At 42.0% G+C, this 21,879-nt stretch overlaps 1 long non-coding RNA gene across 1 annotated transcript; it reads left to right on the top strand.

Moving 5' to 3' along the window:
- Positions 1-350: 350 nt before the first annotated feature.
- Positions 351-21,555, top strand: LOC121874779. The gene is made up of 3 exons (XR_006090480.1): positions 351-422; positions 10,973-11,108; positions 21,496-21,555. It is a non-coding gene; the product is annotated as an uncharacterized LOC121874779 (long non-coding RNA).
- The last annotated feature ends 324 nt before the right edge of the window (positions 21,556-21,879 follow it).

The following is a 21,879-nucleotide window of genomic DNA, read 5'->3' as shown; positions in this document are numbered from 1 at the left end:
ATCTCAGCACGGTACAGTACTGTACCATCTCAGCACGGTATAGTTCTGTACCATCTGAACACGGTATAGTTCTGTACCATCTCAGCACGGTACAGTACTGTACCATCAACTGTTACCATCAGTAGAACACCTTTGTTTATCAATTCACCTGTTCTCATCCTGTACAAGGACGATAATTAATGTTTCAAATGTATCCGGAACAGTGAACAATACACAGTCTTCTTTACTTATTTATAACTTCTTAATAACCAAATATATTAAGAAAAATACCTTATTTTAATTTTTTTAGTTTGGTAATGTATGAGGCCAAAACTACCACAAGTAGTTGTTCGATTTAGTTTGGATTTTTTACATAAAGGCGAAGAAACGGACATAACTTTATCTAACTTGTTAGCTGCTCCTGGACCCCGTCATATTAAACAGTAAGTACTAATTTGATATCTGGTCTAATGAAAGCAACTTTCTTGAAGCATCTTGGTGTAATTTATGTTTTGTGGACGTGATGTAACGGGGCGGGTTTTCTCTTGTCAATAATTTTCCATCCAGCTACTGTTTTCTTTTATATTCTATTTACTCATATACTTATTTGTTCTGTAGCATTCCTCAATAGTACCCTGTTTAATATACTTATTCTCCTTCCATTCTTTACATATATATTTATTCTTATATGTTCTTAAGTGACAATAAACACATTTTGGGGAGGAGTAAATAATTAATTTCTTCTCATAGAGATATTTTGTGTCATATGATCAGTTTTTCACCGTGTTTTACCTCATCCTTCACGCCCTGGGTGATTTATCATCCTAGATACAATAAACTGAAAAAAGGTCTTTTTATATTAGTGCATCGCTCTATCTCTCGGTGTAAACAGCAACCACAGAATTCCTGAAATTCACTTGACTCAATGGATAGAACTATTATTTCTATGATAATTTTCTTATATTACACTTCCGTCGTAAATTGATAATAAGGAAGTTATTGAATTAAAAAAATAAAAATATAGCAGCTGCCTTCCTAGGGTGTGGCCCTGTTGTAAGGTTAGGTTTGTGTCTCTGGTTCCGATATAATGTCAAACCATCAAACCATCAGAAAATAATTACCAAAACTTTCTTCCTAGATATAGAGTTGGTTTAGATTCCTGTTAGGTTAGGTAGGTTCCTTTGGTTGGTTAGGATAGGTAGGTTCCTTTGGTTGGTTAGGTAGTTTTCTTTGGTTGGTTATGTATGATATATATGGACACAAAGTAGTACCTTCAGCTGTATATTGTTATATTACTATTATTAATTATGTATAGTAAAGTATTACAGAACATGTATTAATTCTATGTAATATTCCATTTATTGTGCACCATATTATGTATATAAATTATCACATTTATACTTTATGTATTCAGCTTGTGAATGCTGGCATCTGTATAGGCCAGCGCGTAGTAATACATAGATAGATGTAGAGGTAGTTAAGACTGAGTTCTGGTGGTGTGCCCACAGGCTTCGTGTCCCACTGTAATATCTCCCGTACGAGAATAGAACCTACTTTTAAAGACAACAAAAGTGTTTGTATATACCCTCAGTAGTATAGAACATTCTTTGGGTATCTGGCAATACGCTAGATGGCGCAGTGATTCTTTCTCAGTGAGATTCAGTGGACCAAGCCTTCCCCCGGACTCTCTGTTATGGCGTCTCTTCCACTTCAGCCGACAGCAAGACTACTACAAGCCTCTGGACTTACAGTGTTGTGAAGTGCTATGCTGTGTACAGTGCTGTGCTGTGAAGTGAAGTGTTTTGTGAAGTGCTGTGTATTTTAATCATAATTGTCTGTGCAAGTTGCGGTCAGCTGACTAAGGGAGCGACCCGACAGTACGTGCTCTCCCGTCTCTGGTCTGAGGGTGACTGAGGAGCTACGCGACGCTGGCCACTCGCTCCTCCGTCTGGCAGCGCGCCAAGTCTCTCCCCTCCCGCCAGGCACACACACACACACACACACACACACGCATTCACCTTATATTTCTTGTGACTTACTGTAAACTTCTGTAATTCTGTGCATAGATTACGAGGGGCTGACCCGATCTTTTGCACAGATAGAGTACAGAAGCAGTCGGCATGTCTCACAGGGATCATAACGATACCCTGGACGATGGGGTTACGAGTTTTAGTGTGGGAGACCTCTCCCCACCCACGATTACGCCCCACGCCCCCCACAGTGACAGTGCCCAATCACCCACAGAATCTCCTCGCTCGTCGCGAGCCAGCTCTCCTGCGATGCATGCGTCCACAGATCTCCTTCAACTGATAAAGTGGATGGAAACTTCTCGACGCCAGGACGATATGGCAAGGAGAGAAGAGGAAGAAATTAGGTACAAAGAGTCTGAAAGACGACGCCACAAAGAGGAACAAACACGCAGAGAACTCGAAGACATACGTAGACGTGAGGATGACCTTAGAAGACAGGAGGATCAAGCCAGATTTGAAGCTTTGATTTCTCTGTTAGCCTCCCCACAACGTTCTACCGTACAAGATTCGTCTGCTACAACTGATGTTGATGCGACTAGAGGTACTGGTACCTCATTTTCCAGAGTCGGAACAACACCTCAAAAGGCTGCTGTACAGACGCCTCCCTCTCTGATGTCTGACGCTTCTTATCAGATGTTTCGGGAATGGCGTCGACGTTGGCAAGACTACGCAACAATGGTTGACTTGTCCAGTTTATCACAGCCGAAACAAATGATCCAGCTTCGTATGTGCTTGTCCTTAGAGACACAACGTACTCTCGAGCACACACTTCAAGTGCCTCCTACGACAACTCTGACGGTAGAGGCCGTGCTCGACAAGTTGCAGGAACACGTCAAGGGACAGCGCAACGAAGCACTCAGGAGAAGACAACTCCTCCAATGTAAACAGCTTGATGGAGAATCTTTTGACGCGTTTTTTGTAAGGCTCAAAAGGTGTTCAGAGGAAGTTGATGTTTGTCCCGGACATTCTCAAGTCTGTGAAGAAACACAACTTAAGACAATTATCTTAACGGGTGTCCGAGATGAAGAGCTAGTTCAGCGTCTCATTTCCCTCGACCCCACTTCCTCCCTTCAAGATGTTGTTACGAAATGTCGAGCGTACGAGGCCGCCAGGTGTGCGACTTCAGCTTTACGCTCACAGCCTGACCAGGTGAGGGCAGTGTCTTCCTACAGAAAGGGTAAGAAGCAGCAAGGTAACCCCACCCCTCACCCTCCAGCTACACCTTCAGCAGCAGCTTTGTGTAACAGCTGTGCGAGACAGCATAATGCCTCCCAGTGCCCAGCTGCTCAAAGCGTGTGCAGAAGTTGCGACCGCCAGGGTCACTGGGCTTACACAGTCAAGTGCCCTGCTAGCAAAGTTCAGTGTAGACTTTGTGGTCGTGTGGGCCATTATGACAAATGTTGTCGTAAGAAGACACATAAAGGACGCCACCTAGGATCCAAGAAGTCATCCTCAGGTAGTGCTGGCGCGCCCCCTCCTTCTGGCAAGCATCAAGACGCTGTGTCCAGTCGTTCCTGCTGTCGTGTACGTAGTTCCACAGACACGACGCCCCAGCACATCAATGTCGTCATTTCTTACGGTAACTCGTCATCCAGTCTTCAGATGTTACCTGACACCGGTGCTGACGTCTCAGTAATTGGTCCACAACATTTAGCAAGTTTGGGAATACCCCGGAGCAACCTACAGCCCCCTCCTCAGACAACGAAACTGACAGCTGATGGTTCCAAGATGGCTCCAGCGTTGGGATCTTTCTGGGCTACCCTTACCTTTGGTAAGCAGTCTTGCTCCGCCCGGATTGATGTTCATAATGGTATCCCGACTCCGCTCTTATCATATGGCCATTGTCAAGAGTTGGCCATTATTTCCAAGGAATTCCCTAAACCTATTTCATTGAAGGCCGTCTTCACATCAGAAGAGTCTACAGCACTGGATGCAGACAAGACTCTTGAAGATCTCCGCACCGCAGCCCGGGCCGACCCTTCCTACATCCGGCTCGTCGACTGTGTGTCTCAGGGATTTCCATCGAATCGATACGACCTTCATGAATCGCTACTCCCGTACTGGAAAATACGCGAGGACCTCTATTGTGATGGAGACCTCGTCTTGTATGGTCCACGAGTAGTTATTCCTGCTGCCCTACGCCGCCGTACCTTGGCCCGCCTTCACGACAGCCATCGAGGAGTGGAGGCCACCAAGCGACGGGCGAAGCAGACTGTATTTTGGCCCGGAATCAACGCGGACATTGCAAGTACCGTCCGTGCCTGTGAACCGTGCCAGATTCTGCAACCTAGCCAGCAACAGGAACCTTTAATGTGCGACGATAACCCTTCAAGACCCTTCGAGTCTGTGTCGGCCGATTTCTTTGCAGTTGCAGGGAAGTCCTTCCTCGTCATTGCCGACCGACTGTCTGGATGGCCTGTTGTCGTCCCCTGTGGTAGTGATACAACGGCTACTGCTACCATCCGGAGCTTCAGGCATTACTTCAGAGAAGTTGGTGTTCCCCTCCGCCTCAGGACTGATGGAGGACCCCAGTTCACCAGCCACGAGTTCCGGGACTTCATGGACCGTTGGGGAGTCCGTCATGTCGTGACCTCGCCCCACTACCCCCAGGCGAATGGACACGCTGAAGCCGCAGTCAAGACTGTGAAACACCTGATCCTTAAGGTGTCACCCTCAGGAAATATCGACTGCGAGGACTTCGATCGAGGTTTGTTGGAGTTACGCAACACCCCGAACTTCACCGGACGCTCCCCAGCCCAGGTTCTATACGGACATCATCTCAGGTCTTGTGTTCCTGCCCACCCGAAGTCTTTTTCTCAAGAGTGGCAGGCCAAGACTGAAGAATGTGACCGCCGTGCAGCAGAACGAGCCGCAGATGTCGCTGCTCGGTACGACTGTCATGCCCGCCCCCTTCCCAGGTTGAGTATCGGCCAGCAGATCAGGATTCAAGATCCGGTATCTCACCGCTGGGACAAGGTTGGGGTTGTTATGGGTATTGGCCGGTCCAGGGACTACCAAGTGCGTCTTCCTAGTGGTAGAGTATGGTGGAGGAACCGTCGTTTCCTCCGACCTGTGGAGCTGCCTAGTGTTGACCCCTCCCCAGTTGAGTCCCCTAATGTTGATGTCTCTAAAGTAAATCCATCCCCACCTTGTGTTTCTGCCCCAGTACTCCGCAGGTCCGAGCGACTCAGAAACAAATGGTCCGCTCAAGATGAAACTATGAGCGTATAGGGGGGAGGGAGGTGTATGATATATATGGACACAAAGTAGTACCTTCAGCTGTATATTGTTATATTACTATTATTAATTATGTATAGTAAAGTATTACAGAACATGTATTAATTCTATGTAATATTCCATTTATTGTGCACCATATTATGTATATAAATTATCACATTTATACTTTATGTATTCAGCTTGTGAATGCTGGCATCTGTATAGGCCAGCGCGTAGTAATACATAGATAGATGTAGAGGTAGTTAAGACTGAGTTCTGGTGGTGTGCCCACAGGCTTCGTGTCCCACTGTAATATCTCCCGTACGAGAATAGAACCTACTTTTAAAGACAACAAAAGTGTTTGTATATACCCTCAGTAGTATAGAACATTCTTTGGGTATCTGGCAATACGCTAGAGGTTAGGTAGGTTTCTTTCGTTGGTTAGGTTAGGTAGGTTTCTTTGGTTGGTTAGGTAGGTTTCTTTGGTTGGTTAGGTAGGTTTCTTTGGTTGGTTAGGTAGTTTTCTTTGGTTGGTTAGGTAGGTTTCTTTGGTTGGTTAGGTAGGTTTCTTTGGTTGGTTAGGTAGGTTTCTTTGGTTGGTTAGGTAGTTTTCTTTGGTTGGTTAGGTAGGTTTATTTCGTTGGTTAGGTTAGGTAGGTTTCTTTGGTTGGTTAGGTTAGGTAGGTTTCTTTGGTTGGGGTTTCTTTGGTTGGTTAGGTTAGGTAGGTTTCTTTTCGTTAGGTTAGGTTAGGTAGTTTTCTTTGGTTGGTTAGGTAGGTTTCTTTGTTTGGTTAGGTTAGGTAGGTTTCTTTGGTTGGTTAGGTTAGGTATGTTTCTTTCGTTGGTTAGGTTTGGTAGTTTTCTTTGGTTGGTTAGGTTAGGTAGGTTTCTCTGGTTGGTCAGGTAGGTTTCTCTGGTTGGTTAGATAGGTTTCTTTGGTTGGTTATGTTAGGTAGGTTTCTTTGGTTGGTTAGGGTAGGTAGGTTTCTTTGGTTGGTTAGGTTAGGTAGGTTTCTTTGGTTGGTTAGGTTAGGTTAGGTAGGTTTCTTTGGTTGGTTGGTTAGGTTATGGTAGGTTTCTTTTGTTGGTTAGGTTAGGTAGGTTTCTTTGGTTGGTTGGTTAGGTTAGGTTGGTTTCTTTGGTTGGTTAGGTTAAGTTCTAGTAAATGTCGCCTCTTTTATAATGATAAGTTTCCATGCATAACATAAATATGGTTAGGTACACAACGATCGACTCACGGCAAAATATATACCAAAAGCCGTCAGAGTCGCGGTCAAACACAGTTCTCGCGTTGTTCGCCGGTAATGGACAATTAACCAATCAGCGCGCAGTAACAGTAAAATGGCTTTAGTAGGAACTTAGCCGGTCACAGCCAAATATACACTGCTTATAATTAAAGGTAAATATTCGTCCATTGGCTGTCCTCAGGTTTTGGTGTTTTACTCAACTCTGACCTTCATGTCTTGTGTAAATTAGTATTTTTTGTGAAAAATTAACATTTTTATTTTTAACAAACTGTTAATTTGTACAAAAATGGAGGTGAGATTTGAGTACAACACCAAAAAACATAAAAACCCCAATTATCATACCAAAGGAACCAACCTAACCTAACCTAACCTAACTTAACCAAACGTACAGTACATACCCTAACCAAACCTACCCAATTTAACCTAACCAAACCTACCCAACTTAACCTAACGTACCTAAGCTAAGGTACCTAAGCTAACCTAACCTAACACGTGTAAAGTACTGTACACAGTTAAACCAGATATCAGATGAACATTGTTGTTATAGAGAAATCCGACTGTGATAACTATTTAGGTGTAATGATAAGTAGGAATCTTAAACCAAGACAATAGGCAGTTTCCTCCATTCTTATGTACTTAATAAAACCTACCTAACTTACCTATCCTATCCTTACCAACATTTGTGTATCTCACCTAACTCTGAAAAGTCTTATTCCTATTGTTAACTTACCTTATTAATACAATGTAAAAGGGTAGTGAGGAGACTTGTTGCAGGAAATAATGCAGAATTACGTCTCCACGGTCGTTCAACGCAGGACACGTGTTGTATTTGGATGCCATAATTAAGTCGTTTGCGATAATTCTCAGGAAAAATTTTGCTCCTGTGTAAATCTGGGGTTTACTGTGATTGGTGTAACCTGAAGGTCGGGTATAAACGTTGAGCCGGCGAGATCCAGCAACGCGTAAAGTTGTCTCTTACTGCCGCATCACTTGACAACTTTTCTTTAAATATGGGAGCTAGGCTGTAAATAGGTCAAAATAAATGTATAAGCAACAAGAGCGGTTCTCCTGAAAAGTGAAAATGAACTAAACTAAGAGGAAGAGTCTCAATATTCATGTCTGCTGTGACATTTAAAGTTTCATATTAAACTTTGATCTTTTCATTGGGGAAATAGATCAACAAATATGAAGAGCAGTTTAGGGCTGGGTGATAATCCATGGTGGGGTTTAAAATGGTTATTATCCTCACTCATTTTAGGATAATCCCCACCGTGACATTTTGTATTAAAAAATGACTATAATTTAAAAGAGCAAATTTAAGGTACTACAATAATATTGTTTATGGTAACTTAACCTTGTAAAAAAGTCAATATATTCCTGCCTATTAAGAGTCACTTGTAAATAGCTTATTTGTTGTTATTTTATAAGTAATATGGCCTCCTCCTCCTCCTGACCCTCTTCCTAAAATAACCATTGTTTTTTATTAAGCACAAATGGTAATTAATTATAATCACAATACTACAGTAGGAATTTCATGTTTTTTAAGAGTTTGTGTACAAAACATCAGCCCAAGTACTGTACCCAAAGTTAGTTAGTTTTTCACATGTTTTATCTGGTGATAAATTTGTCCAGGAACCTAACTCCACTATTTACATTATTTCTTATGGGAAAAATGGATTCGTTTAGTGTCATTATGTTAAAAGTTGTACTTGTGAGGAACACACATACAGCATTAAGTGGAGACTCCTTCTACAGTACAGTACAGCACAGTACTTGTGAGGAACACACATACAGCATTAAGAGGAGACTCCTTCTACAGTACAGTACAGTACTTGTGAGGAACACACATACAGCATTAAGAGGAGACTCCTTCTACAGTACAGTACAGTACTTGTGAGGAACACACATACAGCATTAAGTGGAGACTCCTTCTACAGTACAGTACAGTACAGTACAGTACTTGTGAGGAACACACATACAGCATTAAGTGGAGACTCCTTCTACAGTAAAGTACAGTACTTGTGAGGTTTCCCACGCCTGGCGATGGGGAGGCTCCTTCTACAGTGCAATTACAGTACTTGTGAGGAACACACATGCAGCATTAAGAGGAGACTCCTTCTGCAATTTGATAAGGTACTTGTGAGGAATTTTTTATACAGCATTAAGTGGAGACTCCTTCTACAGTACAGTACAGTACTTGTGAGGAACACATACAGCATTAGTGGAGACTCCTTCTACAGTATAGTACAGTACTTGTGAGGGAACACACATACAGCATTAAGGAGACTCCTTCTACAGTACAGTACAGTACTTGTGAGGAACACATACAGCATTAAGTGGAGACTCCTTCTGGTACAGGTACAGTGCTAGCCAGGAACACACATACAGCATTAAGAGAGACTCCTTCTACAGTACAGTACAGTACTTGTGAGGGAACACATACAGCATTAAGTGGAGACTCTACAGTACAGTACAGTACTTATGAGGAACACACACACAGCATTAAGTGGAGACTCAGCTACTGCAGTACCAGAACAGTACTTGTGAGAACACACATACAGCATTATGTGGAGACTCCTTCTACGGCTGGCTGATGCCTTGGGGAAAACACACATACAGCATTAAGTGGAGACTCCTTCTACAGTGCAGTACAGTGCCTTGAGGAGACACACATACAGCATTAAGTGGAGACTCCTTCTACAGTACAGAACAGTACTTGTGAGGAACACACATCAGCATTATGTAGAGACTCGGCCTACAGTACAGTACAGTACTTGTGAGGAACACACATACAGCATTAAGTGGAGACTACTTCTACAGTACAGTACAGTACTTGTGAGGAACACACATACAGCATTAAGTGGAGACTCCTACAGTACAGTACAGTACAGCACAGTACTTGTGAGGAACACACATACAGCATTAAGTGGAGACTCCTTCTACAGTACAGTACAGTACTTGTGAGGAACACACATACAGCATTAAGTGGAGACTCCTTCTACAGTACAGAACAGTACTTGTGAGGAACACACATCAGCATTATGTAGAGACTCCTTCTACAGTACAGTACAGTACTTGTGAGAAAAACACATACAGCATTAAGTGGAGACTCCTTCTACAGTATAGTACAGTACTTGTGAGGAAAACACATACAGCATTAAGTGGAGACTCCTACAGTACAGTACAGTACAGCACAGTACTTGTGAGGAACACACATACAGCATTAAGTGGAGACTCCTTCTACAGTACAGAACAGTACAGTACAGTACTTGTGAGGAAAACACATACAGCATTAAGTGGAGACATCCTCTACAGTACAGTACAGTACATTACAACACAGTACAGCACAGCACAGCACTGTACAGCACAGCACAGTACAGCACACTACAATACATCACAGGAACTGCCTCGGAAAACTTTGGTTATATTAAACTTTCACCTACAATAAAGGTGTCCATACAACTGTTGTTGCTTTGCTTACTGTTAGTTGGTGTGGGTGATGACTGGTTACATTGGGGAGGATGGAGGTGACTTGTCACACTCTGAGGAGATTTCCTGGACCTCTGGTGATGACACTAGCTCACTCCAGTAACTCCCAGGAGCTGGAGGTGATGGCAGTGGTTCCTTTAATGCTGTTGACTCTGGGAAAGTAAGTGATGATAAAAATCTGTGCATCACTTTTCCACACAATTAGCAGAGACTTTATTAATGAGTTTCAGTGTTTAGGGATTTTGACAATGGTAAACGAGGAGGAGCTTTAATTTTAAATCACCAGGTAAAATCAAGGTGAAAAACATCCAACTTATCCCTTCCCATTTTTCGGCTTTTCATGAGGTAAGAAAGCATTTACAGAAAAATTGGCACAGGTTGCTGGTTAACATGTGCAACCATGAAGCAGTATTACTGTAGCTGTTGATGTACCCGGTAGGTGTGTTGACTACGACATGACCAACTTTTTTTATGGTATACCAGAACACTGTACATTGTTGCTTGTGTTTAGTAAGTAAAAAACCTTTGAATGATCCACTTTCAAATGTGTGTCTGTTCACTATCCAGGATGGCTCAAGTTCCTAAATAATGTCATTTTAAACACCCTTAGATGTAAAACATTTGTTCAATATCACAGAATTATGTAGATTTGTTTCTTAGTTTGTTCCATTTCATAGTTGTGTGTGACCATCTCAGATTGATATTAAAAGAAATATTGTACGTATAAGCTTCTTGTTCTCAATGAGGATGGTCTTTTTTTACGTAGAATAAGCCTGCCCGAGTGTTTGTCCAGTAAATTGATGTAATACTTTTTGCTAGATCAGTCACTGCCCTCTTGAGCAACAGCATTTTTCGGCCATTTTCCACGATTGTGCGGGTTAGCCGTGATTACCCGACGGTAGCTCTCCGTGGGTCTCTTGCAGTCTCTCTCGTCGGGTTCTCTGAACTTTTATTGACATAAAGTGTAACATAATCTAGGTACTAATATTCCAATGTTTACCTCCTTAACAGCCCTCTGTCAGCATCAGCCTTCAGTGAGATTGTGGACCTACAGCAGAGTGATCAAATTGTACCTAACATAACGCAGCAGGTGATTAATGCCATAAGTATTGCCAGAGATCTACGGACTTCATAAACCTCAGTGATGGTCAGTACAAAACTGATAATATGTTACATCAATTTATTTGTCAGTGGCCTAAGGTTAAAAATGCTTTGAAAGCTTTTGAGGTGGATGTAGGGTAGATGATTAGTGGGTCTCATGTTTTTGACTTGACTTGTTATGTCCCCCAGTTTTTATAAGCTATTCGTTTGTTTGTGGTGGAGGTGGTGTGTGGATTAGTAGAGCCCATGTTATTGACCTGACCTGATGTTATGTAAGGTCACCCATCGTATATAAGCCTCTCGCAGTCCCTGCAAATTGAGTTGCCTCTGAAGATGTCTTGAATAAAGAAAAAATCTAAGGTGCTCCAGTGTCTCGCTGGGAGCCAGCTGGGTGGTTGCTGGAACACTTTACTTCGGATGACACGTTTTTAAATCCCTGCCGACCCAGTGTACACATCAGTATTGGGGTAATGATAGCTCTCTTCACAACCAAATACAAGCCTGATATAAAATATCTGTTGGTGCAGCAGCAAAAGTCTCACTCAGAGTAAAATTTGCTTATTTTCCTTTCCTTGATTTTTGTTTTGTTTTATAATATGAACCAAAGCTTTTCATTTCACTGTCACATTTCATATATTGGTTATAAGGTTCAGTTCTATTTATAAATGATGTTATTTTTCAGTTGTCTTTTTAAAAACATTGATATTAATTATTTTTTGAACAGGCTTTTTCTAAAATGCTTTCATTTATTTCAATCTATCTCTGTTATACTTTTGTTAATAGTAAAAAAATGAATACACGTAAATAATCAACGGGACTCCTCCTTTCTTCTAAAATGAAGGTCCATTATTATTATCACGTAATTCATTAATTTTATCTCTTGTGAATTACTAGTTATAAATACATGTAATTCCTTAAGGTGTCCCTTTTAAAACAATTCAGAAGAGTTACTGGTTGCCTAAACAGATTTCTCTAAGAAAGCTTTCAAGCGTTTTGTTGTCTTTCTCGGTAATTTTTTTGTAAAATACCAATATTTTAATAATGATAATAATAATAATAATAATAATAATAATAATAATAATAATAATAATAATAATAATAATAATAATAATAATAATAATAATAATAATATTAATAACAATAATAATAATAATAATAATAATAATAATAATAATAATAATAATAATAATAATAATAATAATAATAATAATCTGCTCAAAATTCCTACGGGGACACGAGTGAATTTTTCAGCATATTATCGCCAATTTGGGCACACGCTCTCAAAAACGTTCGCCACCCCTGCCCTAGGGACAGCAGGTGTCCACCACATTCAGGTCATAAGGTCGTGACCCAACACTTTCATCTGCTTACAAATCTTGTTAATCACAAACTGAGGCACCCCGCATCGTATGGGCTATTCGCACCAAATTTTGAAACCGAGAAAACCGCGTTTAAAGTTTTCCAACTTCAAACGTGTATAACTTTGTTGTTTTTAGAGATAAAGCATTAATTTTTTATGCATTTTGAAGCTAAAGGACTGTACTTGCAGATGGTAGGTAACGCATCATGAAGTAATGTACTGGGTTGTTGCAATGTTGACTGAAGCAACAAAACTCCCACCCGCTTATGGGTTTTTACTTTAATCAATATCAGAGCGTAGATCCCGCCACAATAAAAGAGAACCGAGGGAAAGGGAAAGAGGGATTCCGCCTCATTGGCCGGAGGGGCCGTGACATAGACGCTCATTGTCATTGGCCGAGACGGGGGAGGAGGCCGTAGGCCGGTCGCCGTGATTGGCCGCCTGCTCCTCTCACTCACTCACTGACTGGATGAGAGCACCCGACGACGCAAAAGCCGAGCCCATAATATCCTGTCTGCCACAAATCGATGTTCTACCCTATTTTCAAAGGGCTTTCAACCTTATTTACAGAGTAGTAAGGAGATTATATCAACTACCACCATTTAGAGCTAGGCCGAAAATAGTGCTTACCAACAAAAAAAGGGTTTTGTCTGGATGGTCTGAGTCACCCTTACGATGCGGGACGCCTCTATTCGTGTTGACAGATTTGGTATGTTTACTGAGACTAGATTCAATAATGTTCCTCCTGACAATTGAATTACAAGGTAATATTGAGGAGGCATTATCCCAGTCAATGCAATACTTATTATCTCTCATATGAATGAACAAAACATTGGATTACTGGCCTGTCCTAACACTATATTTATGATGTTTAAGTCTAGTTATAAGATCTTTACCCGTTTGCCTTAGTAGAACATATTACATTCCTTGCAAGGAACCTTGTAACTGCCTCCACCTGCCTTGTTGGGGCAGTTCTTAATTAACATTTGTTTTACCTCTCTAGTCCGGCATTCTGTGGTCCGGAAACTCCTGTGGTCCGGAACAATTTTAGTTTGCCCGTGGAGAAAATTAATTTGAGTCTGGTACTTTCAATGTTTGGCTAAATTTTGCCTTATTTACCCTACTTTTTGGGCGAATTACTACCTGTAATAACGCAACATCCTAATTAAGCAACAAAAATAACACATAAAGTTTAATAAAAACTAAAAACAACACAGAAATTTTTTTATACTTTTACTTTTACTTTTATCCTCTTCGCCACTGATCGGCTTGTTAGCCGCTTGGGCGATCGGTTACGTCTCTTTTCATTTATATTCTTCACCAAAAGATCGGCTCGCTAGCCGCCCGGGCGATCGGTCACGTCTCTGTCACGCACTGTTGGCAAATACTGGGCATGCACCGGCTCCTGAATGTACCTGAACCCGCTCCAGTGTTGGTCAAGTCTTCTCTTGAAAGAGCTCACACTCGGTGCCGTCACAACACTCTCTGGTAGATTGTTCCAAGAGTTTACAACCCTCACTCCGAAAAAGTTTGCCCTCACGGTTTTCTGGACTTGCGGCTTCTTCAATCTTGAGCTGTGACCCCTTGTGGGGCGAGCGTCCGCCAGCTCCAAGTAAGGACACTCAACTGAGTAGTGCCCCCTGAGATGCTTATACACCTCAACTAGGTCCCCCCTTGCCCGTCTGTAGTATAAGCTAGGCAAGTTCAGGCGCTCCAATCTCTCAGGGTAGCTGAGGTGCCGAAGTGCAGGCACCAGTTTGGTGGCCCTCCTTTGAACATTTTCAACCAACTGACAGTCCCTAGCATATCTCGGGGACCAGATGGGGTGACAGTACTCCAGATGGGGAAGCACTTCACTCCTGAAGATCGTCACGAGGGACGGACCGTCTAGATATCTGAACGACCTTCTTATAAGACCCAATAATTTATTTGCCTGATTTACCTTCTTCTCACAATGGCCCGAGAACTTCAGCTCATTGTCAACATACACACCTAGGTCCTTCTCACACACAGTCTCAACTAGTGCATTTTCTTCATCCCGTTGGGACATATGATACGCCTCCTTACCGTTGGTACGCCCCAGGTGCATCCTCTTACACTTCGTGACATTGAATCTCAGCAGCCATTTCTTCGACCATTCCTGGAGCCCACAGAGGTCCTTCTGCAGCTCTTCACAGTCCGCTTGGTTCTTGATTTCCCAAAATAACTTGCCATCATCGGCAAACATTTGTATGGAGGAGTGTACAACGTCAGGCATGTCATTTATGAAACAAACAAACAAACAACAGCGGGCCCAATACACTGCCCTGTGGTACCCCGCTTGTCACAGGTACGGATGACGATTTCGTGCCATTAATCACCACACACTGCTTGCGGTCATGTAGAAAGTCTTCTATCCACGCTAGGACATTTCCCCGAATTCCGTACCCTTCCAGTTTGATTTACAGCCTTTCGTGGGGTACACTGTCGAAAGCCTTGGGAAAATCTAGGTAAATATTGTCGATATTACCACCCCGTTCTAGAATATGGGTCCAAATATCCAATACCTTGAGCAATTGTGTTAAGCAAGAGCGCCCCGGCATAAAACCGTGTTGGCAATCTTTTACAAGGTTGTTTCGTAGTAGATGTTCCATCGCGGCATCTCTGATAATACTCTCAAGTACTTTACATATTATTTTGGTCTGGGTGCCTTGAAGCCAGTTTCCTGAACTTCTCCCAGTAGTGAACAACATCTTTCAAATGTGAAGTAGACATATGGTCATCACTTTCCGTTTCCTCCTCACCACTGTCAGCCTCTAGCATCTCATGCAGTTGCTTCAAGTCATCTGGAGTAAGTTCCTCCTCACGAGACATCACAAGCTCTTCAACATCATCCTCTTCCACTTCAAGGCCCAATGACTGACCAATGGACACAATCTCCTGGTCCAACTCTGTTTCATCCTGAAATCCCTCAAAATTATGGACTACTGATGGCCACAGTGCTTTCCATGAAGAATTGAGGGTTCTAGTGGAGACTTCTTGCCATGAGGACACAATAAATTTTACAGCCTCCAGGATGTTAAACTCTGTCTTCCAGAACTGTGCCAATTGTTAGTTCAGGATCAGTGGAAGTTGCCTGATGACACCTCCTGAACATTTTCTTCATGACAACTTCTTGAAGTTGCTGATCACATTCTGGTCCATTGGCTGTATGATTGATGTCGTGTTGGGAGGCAAAAACAACACTTTGACAAAGTCAAATTGATACTCCAAAGTTCTGGCAACTTGGGGGTCATGACCAGGGGCATTATCCAGAAGGAGAAGAGCCTTTAAAGGGAGTTTCTTGGTGGTTAGGTAGCTCTTCACAGAAGGGCAAAACACCTCAACAGCCCATTCATTAAAGAACTGTGTTGTCACCCATGCCTTACGGTTGGATTTCCAATAAACTCCAAGCCGTCCTCTTACCACTTTTTGTTGCTTGAACACCCTGGGGTTTTCAGAGTGGTAGACAAGCATAGGCTTCAGTCGGAAATCCCCTGAAGCATTGGCACCAAGCAATAGAGTGAGACGGTCTTTCATGGGTTTATGCCCAGGTAAAGAGGCTTCATCTCTGGTGATGAATGTTCTTTTGGGCATCTTTTTCCAGAACAGCCCAGTTTTGTCCACATTGAACACTTGCTGTGGAAGATAATTTTCTGTATTCTGTACTTCAATTATGTTCAATAATTGTTAAAATTACTAAAAAATGTAATATAAAACTTTTAAAATGATTGAATGGTACAACCTTCTTGATATTTACTAAAACGGTAAGGAATTTAAGCCCTAGAACCGATTACTGTATTGGCGGACTAATACGACAGCTAGTGTGCAAGCGAAAACTTGTTGGGGGCCGCTCGTAAGGAATTCGTTAATAGAGGGTATGCTCGTTAGCCGAAGTTAAGAATCTTATGGAAGGTAATTCGTTAACCGAGGCGCTCGTTAACCGAGGGATCACTGTATAGCTTATACTCCACCATCTTCACTGGTACAGTTGTTTGTTCTATCATTTATAGCTTATACTCCACCGTCTTCACTGGTACAGTTGTTTGTTCTATCATTTATAGCTTATACTCCACCGTCTTCACTGGTACAGTTGTTTGTTCTGTCATTTATAGCTTATACTCCACCATCTTCACTGGTACAGTTGTTTGTTCTGTCATTTATAGCTTATACTCCACCATCTTCACTGGTACAGTTGTTTGTTCTATCATTTATAGCTTATACTCCACCATCTTCACTGGTACAGTTGTTTGTTCTATCATTTATAGCTTATACTCCACCATCTTCACTGGTACAGTTGTTTGTCTGTCATTTATAGGTTATACTCCACCGTCTTCACTGGTACAGTTGTTTGTTCTATCATTTATAGCTTATACTCCACCATCTTCACTGGTACAGTTGTTTGTTCCATCATTTATAGCTTATACTCCACCGTCTTCACTGGTACAGTTGTTTGTTCTATCATTTATAGCTTATACTCCACCATCTTCACTGGTACAGTGTTTGGTTTCAGTTAAAAAACTGTTGCATCACAAGTGAATTAGGATAGAATATTATTGCAATACAACAGTTTTTTAACTGAAAACCATTCAAAAAGCGATTACGGTAACATCTTTTGAACGAAAGAAAGCGAGTCATTGCTTTCGTCACTTTCCACTGTAATACGTACGTCATTTCAGCAAAATATTACATTTCCATATTCTCAGAAATAAATAGTAGTTTTGCTGAAACGTAATGCATTTCAATGTAAATTAGGATAAACTACATGAAAACAAAAGACTTTACCTAACCTTCCGATGTTCAAGATATGTTACTCGTTTTTTTAGTAGTTTTCGGTTAAAATACTCTTATATTAGTGATATTCTATTCATACTGTGCTTGATATAATACATTCATGGAAATTTAATATTTTTGCAACTACAATGCTGATGTCAACACAAGCGTGGTTACAGCGAGACTGACTGAGTGAGGGAGAGGTATGCGTGTGTGTGTGTGAGGTTGCGGGAGCGGGCAGTGTCCCGTGTTCGGTGCCGCGCGAGAGTTGAATGGCGCGTGATTTGAATGGACTTCAATTATTTCAATGTACAGAATATTCCTCCGGCGGGGCAATCCGCGTATTTGCAAATCCGTGTATGCTAAACCCGCGTATGTTAAGGGCCGACTGTATATAAAAAATCAGCAATCACTAATTGTTTATTGTGAGATCACTACAGTTCTCTGTACAAAATTAACTTCTCACTATAAGGGCACATTAACATAAGATTTCTCATTCTGACATCTATCTAAGCATTAGTTACACTGTTAAACACATTAGTTACACTGAACATCGCTTGTGCAGGTTCGGGTGCTTCTTAAAGTCCCGTTCAACAACTTGGAGCACATTCTGGGAGTGTTCTCTCTTGGCCGATGAAAGATATTCTGAACCGAGCTCGATTCCACGCTCGGCACGGTCATTGATGGCATTAAGCGCTTTCGGGTTGATTGCAGATGCCTGGTATGCAGTAGACAGTTGCCAGTCTTCAACATTAATGCAAGGAAATTTAGGTCGAGCTGAAGAGCATGGAATGTGAACCAGGAGTCACAATCAACCGAGTCAACAAGCGTTGTTGAAAGAGTGACTGTAGACGGGAAATTTAGACTTCCCAAATCCAATTCCAAAGTGTTCTGATGGTTTGGACGATTCATTGTCTGGTTTGACTGCTAGGAGACTGTTGGCAAGTGTACGACGTTCATCTGCTGGCACCTTGTTGCTGAAAAGTGCAAGAGGCACCATCTCAGCAGTCAGAAACCAGAGATGCCGTTGAAATGCACGTAGTGCGCTCGTGGAGATCAGCGGGTTACTGACCATTAGGGGCAGGAAAACACTTTTATTTGAGTTGCAGGCTGCACTTTTCAGGCATCGTTTGTATGGCTGTAACAAACACCTGTGCAAAATTTCATGCCATTTCATGCATACTTACCCTGCCGCATCGCTAACGCATTTTTGTCAACTTTTAGTGTATACCAAAATTAGGTGTCATTTAATGTTTTCCAGGATAATGATAAATTTTACATGGGTGACATCGATTTATTCACATGTTATTTTACAGGTACACCGTATAGAAAATCATTACAAGTTCATATTGAAATCTTTTGTGCGAACCTGGCATCATTTTCCAGACAATAATCTTTGCCTAATATATCCATCTCTCGATCTGTATCCCGTCACTTCAGTGCAAGCTTCAGTCATCACTTTTATGCCTCTCTCGACCGCCTGAGTGCTGTTTGGCCACTTGGGCACCACTAATGGTGTCTCAAGAATGTCATTAACCTGTAGATTTGACAGAGAAGCAATGTAAAGAGGCTCAGTCTTGAGTTCATTCCTCCAGTTAATCATGGAATGATAGTTTTTTTTGCCACTTAGTTTGGAGTCACCACCTTCTCATGTTGACTACAGGAGGCACATCCCATTCCCATCTCCAGCTTTACCCTCCTCATCAGTATAGTTTAACAACTCGTCAACAGCAGCATCAGAATCTTCCTCCTCTTCAGATCTGCCAGTGCATTCTTCCTTTTGCTGATTCTCCTCTCTAATTTTCTTATCATTGAGACAGCTTTTTCTCTAACAGTCATGTCCTCATCTGCACACATACCAAGAAGAAGTTGATCTGTGTGGGCGAAGTATGCATTTCTCTGGACAGCCTTCTTCACTATCGTCTCCTCCTCACTATTCAGGTGTTTTATATAGCAGGGACTGGAATACTTCCTTGAGCCGTAGGTTACGTAAGGGTGTATCTTGATGTAAACCACATTGGAGCACTGAACTTTATTATTGTAATGACAATTCTTTTCAACTCATGGCTGGGTCTTGATGTTGTACATACAGCCTGAGGATTCTACTCCATAAGGTGTTCCACCTGACACACAGGAGGACCTGGCTCAATAGCAGCCAAGTCATCTTCAACAACACCTGTGATAACTCCTTTACAAATCCTATACAGGTATTTCTGATCCCAGGACAGATCTTTCTCCACTTCATCATTAAACACGGAAATCAGGGAAACTGACTGGCTGGAAGGCGACAACTGGAAGCTCAGACAAAGACTCCTTGATCTGCTTTCCAATGGGACCACGCCAATGCTCAGGACCACTTGTTTACCATCATAGTGATAAAACTGCTGAAAGGCAGCTCATTTCCGTGAAGCTGACGACATATGAAATAATGGAGCGGTGACCAAGTAACATTTCAAGATGATGAATGACTCCATTTTCTGATCCTACATTTACATTGGTTCCATCACAACCAACACACACAATGGGCTGCTGGGTTAGATTTTTCTCCACCAGAAACCTGAATAGTTTTGGCAATCTGCTTTCTTGTCCAGTCTTGGGAGTCACATGTGAGATATTCATTGCCAGGCTCAACCATGATGACATAATTGAGAAATGAAATGAGAAAAGGCTGATAATCAATATAGACATAGCACCATACTCATCTGCAACAAGACAACTTAAATGAAATAAGAGATATGAAAAAAAGTTGATAAACACTGAACAGAACATTGCACCGCCACAGTGGCTGTTTGGCTAGTACTGTAGGTAAATTTAAAAATTTCAGTAGAAAATGCGGCAGACTAAACCTCGACATATCAGCTTCAAATTTGGCATGGAGTCTTAGATATGTATAAGGAACAATGCCTGAAGAGTGCAGCTTTGAGCAAAATTTCACTGCCCCGAGGCCTCATACTGCAGCTTGAAGAGCTTAAGTCGTGCCATGGTGCATCCACAGAAGACGCGTCCACCAAGAACTATATGTTAGGGTGGCATGGTACATCCACAGAAGACGCAGGTCATCCACCAAGAACTATATGTTAGGGTGCCATGGTGCATCCACAGAAGATCATCCACCAAGAACTATATGTTAGGGGTGCCATGGTACATCCACAAGACGTGCCGTCATCCACCAAGAACTATATGTTAGGGTGGCATGGTGCATCCATAGAAGACGTGCAGGTCATCCATCATATACTGTATACAGTAGTTGTCCTTAGACAGCTTTAGACAAACTTTGCTCCCCTGATGCCATTGTGACTGGAACTGTCAACAAAATCCTATACTCTATTTCTGCATTAGGAAGGAACCATTGAGAGATTTTACAAACTGAAGGACCTGAAGTGCATTTTTGGTTTATTTGGGAATGAGTTCTCGGAGAACAGTACTCAAGCTCTGAAAACGACTTGGCTATGTCGGTATTGTGAGAATTTCAACACTCGATGACTTGTCCAAAGCAGAGTTGTGCTCAGCTAGGTACTGCACACTGCTATAATACGTGTAAGAACCGATCACCACTGTTCCTTTCTTTATTCAAGTCTTGTAACATGAGTGTATCTATGGTGTTCATTAAACACAACCTTCTTCACTTCCATCCATTTGGTTAAGGTGATCAAATGTTCATCTGATGACTCATGAAATTGTAGTTTTCACTAAAATGCTTCCAATCAGCACAGCTTTCTTTTACTAGTTTATGTCTTACTAACCAGGAAGCACGGGGCCCTGGAAGTGCAGGGCCCAGGGTGGCTCTGTGCTTATGGTATGCTCTTATAATGTCCAATAAAATGGCTAAATTTGGTGCTAAATAAGCAAAATATCACTGTACCACTACCCACAAGAGCTATAACTATGGTCACATTTCATTATTTCAATCTATAGTGTAAGCAATAACCACATGTGAGACCTGTGGAAAATGAGACCCCACTGTATATGAATAAGACGGACTCCTCTACAGGATTAATGATCATTGATGTAACAGGGCGACAATTGTAATTACTGTCGCTGTAGACAGAATAGTTGTGGGATATGAACAGTAGAAACTTGGACTCCTTGAATAAACTCTTAATTATGATAAACCAGAGTAGACTTTACACCAGTTAGGAACCTAAGACAAGGCATCTAGACACTTGATTTACTGTACACATGTTAGGTAGACCAGACTACTAAACACAGTACATATATATATATACCGGTACATCTCATGATGTTTTAATATACACTGACAAGATGCTCTTCTTCTTCACAGGATAACGACAAGCCAGAAGAGTGTAAAGTCTGTTTTGACAACTTTGATGAAGCTCTTCGAGCCCGCGTTTGCCGTGGCCACACCTTCTGCACTGTCTGCATTGTTGACATGATAAAGAACTCTCAGTTCACTGTCCCAACTGCCGTGCTGACCACAACACTTTGGCCCTACTGATGTAACTCAACTTCCATAAACTATGGGATGGAATCAATGAGACTAAAGGTGTGTCGCTCAAGCCAGCACAAACAAAGGCACCAACAAAACCTCCTCAAGATGGACCCAGAGGCATTAGCAAGAAGTTACGGTCCTTGTTGCAGGAGGAGATGAACAAGGTCATCAGCCTCATCACTGCCTGTGATGATAAACTGTCCCAGCTGGGAAAAT

The sequence above is a fragment of the Homarus americanus genome, unplaced genomic scaffold (assembly GCF_018991925.1).
Source record: "Homarus americanus isolate GMGI-L3 unplaced genomic scaffold, GMGI_Hamer_2.0 scaffold39043, whole genome shotgun sequence".
Taxonomy (NCBI): Eukaryota; Metazoa; Arthropoda; class Malacostraca; order Decapoda; family Nephropidae; genus Homarus; species Homarus americanus.
This window is presented reverse-complemented; position numbering and strand designations above follow the sequence as displayed.